Source organism: Ischnura elegans, chromosome 3, assembly GCF_921293095.1.
Source record: "Ischnura elegans chromosome 3, ioIscEleg1.1, whole genome shotgun sequence".
Taxonomy (NCBI): Eukaryota; Metazoa; Arthropoda; class Insecta; order Odonata; family Coenagrionidae; genus Ischnura; species Ischnura elegans.
In genome coordinates, this window is record NC_060248.1 from 93,713,487 (window position 1) to 93,717,191 (window position 3,705).

The following is a 3,705-nucleotide window of genomic DNA, read 5'->3' on the forward strand; positions in this document are numbered from 1 at the left end:
TGTAAGTGCCCAGAGCCACCTATGTGGTGAGCAAGTACCTTCACAACTGCACTTCTGCGATCCTTAAAATATCTCCATTAACTATTTTGAACGTAAATGAGGGCAGCTGAATAGTCCCTTCAGGCTCGCATTTCTGCAATGCTCATCTGTTATGAGGGTTGTATCATACCACCAACCACCCATGTGTCTTGGTCGGCCCACCCAGTGGTGCAGCAAAGAGGGCTTTGGGGGATAAACCCCCCTCTAGAGGGATAAAACCCCCTCCAGAGCTCAGAGAAATTTTTAAGTTAAATCCATTTTACTTGATTGTCTTAACATTACTTATAGAATAGAGTAAGGATTTATAAAATATCCCTCAGAAAGTCATAAAACTCACTATTTATCCTAAAATTTTTCTGGGGAAGGTCCCCGGACCTCCCACTTACCCTGGGGGGTATTCCATACCCCCAAACACCTCAGTATTAGTTGCGCCTAAAACCCCTCCTAGCTTTAGCCTCCTAGCTAGCCTTTGGGCCCACCCTGAGGTTTTTGAGCAAGGGGGGAAAAAACATTAAATCATTCAAAGAGAATTTTTCAATCTCCAGAGAGAGTATAAAAAGACAAAGTAAGTACATATTCAAGTGATTAAATTACTATTAGTAATTTTCACTAATGGTCATACTTCCTTGTAATCAATTTAGAAAAAAAAATTATCTATTTAGTTCACACAATCTGCACCCTTTAAAATAAAAGTATTAACGTAAAAGATTGACAGAACATAAGCTTCAGTGGTCGGCAGTATTTGAAACTTACTGTTCACATATTTCACTCATTCAATCCAAAAAGATCAGTTGATCAGAGTTTTGAGAACTCCGTCATACCAATCTTAGAATTGCTGACCACTAATTATGATGATATAGATTATACCACACTTAAAATCTACCTCAATCTAATTTTTATGGCATTACTTTCTGAAATGTTCATTTTATGTAACTGAGAAACAGAAAATTTTGAAAATGGTGTACACTACAGTCCCAGAAAATTTCAGTTATTATTATAAAAAACTCTTCTGGTTGAGTAATGTTTATATTAAACATTTTGCAATTTACCCTGCCCTGTCACATAATTGAACATCCCTTTTTTATTCACAATAAGGCCAACTCCTTCACACTTTATTTATAAAGCCTATTCTTTTCCATACCCTCCCTTCGATTACCTAGCATTCTTCCTTTGTACATAAATCTTAACATACCCTCCCCACTCAGTGTACTCATTTCGTATACTCAGTATCTCATCCCCTTGCTGTGGCCCCTGGATTTTGATGAGTAACAATTTTCATGGCTGCATATTTTTCTTGGATTATTACACATTTTTTAGAATTTGTGACATTATTTATTACTTTTGCCATGATTTTGGATGGTTTCCAATCCTCATTACCTCATTCAAAAAATGCAAGCAATAATGGGACTGCAGGAATTAACAGATGCAAAATTCAAAGAGATCTACTCATTGCTCATCTTTACCAAAGCCAAAGAAAAAGTTTTGCAATTTTGATGATCAGTTGAAAGATGGAGCAGTCAACTGTGATGACAGTTCAAAACTCATTCAAGGACGTCCCCTTCCCTTCTTCCCATCCACCCGCCCCTCGACGATTGTACTCATAAGGCCAACAAATCTCATGATGTGGCCAACTAAGTTGTTGTGTCATCTGTTTAAGGTTTTTAGAAGACTTCTCTTTTCTCCCACTCTTCTTAGCACTCCCTCATTACTTACTTCATAACATAGAAATCTCATGCTCAGCTATATTGCGGAAGAGGAAATCCAAAAGACGTACGAGTGCCGTATTTTCATCATCATCATAAGTCAAGTATCTAAGATTAGTTTGATGCAGCTCTCCATGCTGCATCTACAGCTCTTCTATGCCCTATCCTTTTCATGGAGACGTATTTCTTCTCTTTTACATCCTTTATAACCTGTCCTATGGAACTCATTCGGGGCCATCCCTTGCCCTTCTTCTCTTCTACATGTCCTTCAACGATTGATTTCATTATGCCATTATGCCTCAGTGTGTGGCCAACTAAGTTGTCCCATCTTCTGCTTAAGGTTTTTAGAGACTTCTCTTTTCTCCTACTCTTCTTAGCACTTCCTCATTACTTACACGGTCAATCCATTCTATCTTCATCATTCTTTGGTAGCACCACATTTTGAATGCCTCCACTCTTGAATTCTCTTCCGCGGTCAATGTCCAAGCCTCTCTCCCATAGAGAAACATGCTCATGAAATATGCAGCATCCGATGAATTGTTTCCTTACTTCTATGCTTGTATGCACTCCCAACTTGCACTCTATGCTTGTAGGAAGATTCTTCTTTTTGTAGAATGCTCCCTTCACCTGTGTTCTACTTGTGATTTCTTTCTTGCTTCGTACGTTGCTGGTCAGTTGGCTTCCTAGGTAACAGAACTCTCACAATTCTTCAGGCTTTAATTTTTCTATTTTAATTTAGTTTCAGTCCCCTCTTTTTTGCAGCAAACTAATATCTTAGTCTTCTTTTTGACGATTTAAAGCTGATATCTGGCCATTTTCCTTTCCATTTTTACCAATGTCTCCTTCATATCAATCTTGGAACAGGGTAGTTTCCTTCATCAAAGAAAAGGAAAGGCATTAATGCCTTTCAATCAATTACATAATTGCGATTCGTTACCCACCATTAGTGTATTCATGGTATACAAATTATTTGGCTTTAGAAATCCCAGTTTAGACGAATGTAGGAAAGTGGTCAGTGTTAACCTCATTTGAAAAAGGCCAGATTGGTGGCCATGCGCTACCACTCCACATGACGTCACAAGAACCTAGATTTTATACGAGTAGTCAGGGGTTTTACATCGTCTGAGATTACCAATGCATGCATGAGGCACAGAGCTCAGGGAAACATCTCTTAATAATCACTTATTAAAATTGCCTATAGTCGGAAAGTTTCCTTCGTTTGATAGGGTATTAATAATCTTTATTTAAGCCAAGCTCTACCTGCTGGCGGGGTACTATATGCTACTGCCATGCTTGGCAGCAAGCAGCCTGCATCGTAGTGGTGTTCACAGCCTTGCACCCAGGTGACCTCACACAGCAGCAGCCAGATGTCACACAGGCTTTTCCCAGCATTCATACTTAGCCATTGCGTTTTTGTGTGCTTGAAAATTTTCACTTTTCCTTTAATCGCGAAAAACAGAAAATATATTGTCATTTAAAAATCTAAAAGCGTGTAATATATTATAATATATTACACGCTTTTAGATTTTGACAAGCGTGTAATATATTATATTATATTATAACGAGTCGATTGGGTGCTTGAATTCTTCAAGCGGGTAATTAGGAGGGTGGGAACATTGTTGTGTCACGTGTTGTCGAGTATTGTGTCCATAAGTGTTTAAAATATTCAAAAATTTCCCTTCCGGTTTTTGAAAGGGCAAGGAACTTAATTGTTTACTTTTAAAATTATTTGTTATTTTCAATATGATTTCATTTGACGGATAGTTCATTATTTGAATAGGCTAAGTTTAGCACTGAGACATAATTGGAATAAGGTTTTTAAAATTTCAAGACAGTGATGATTTTGTGGTTATTTTTCAACTCTTAAAGTCCAAAAGCGTTGTGATAAGCGAAACTTGAAAATGAAACGCAGATTCCTTAGATAAATATATAAAGATGTACCACTCGCAAAACATATGTCCAT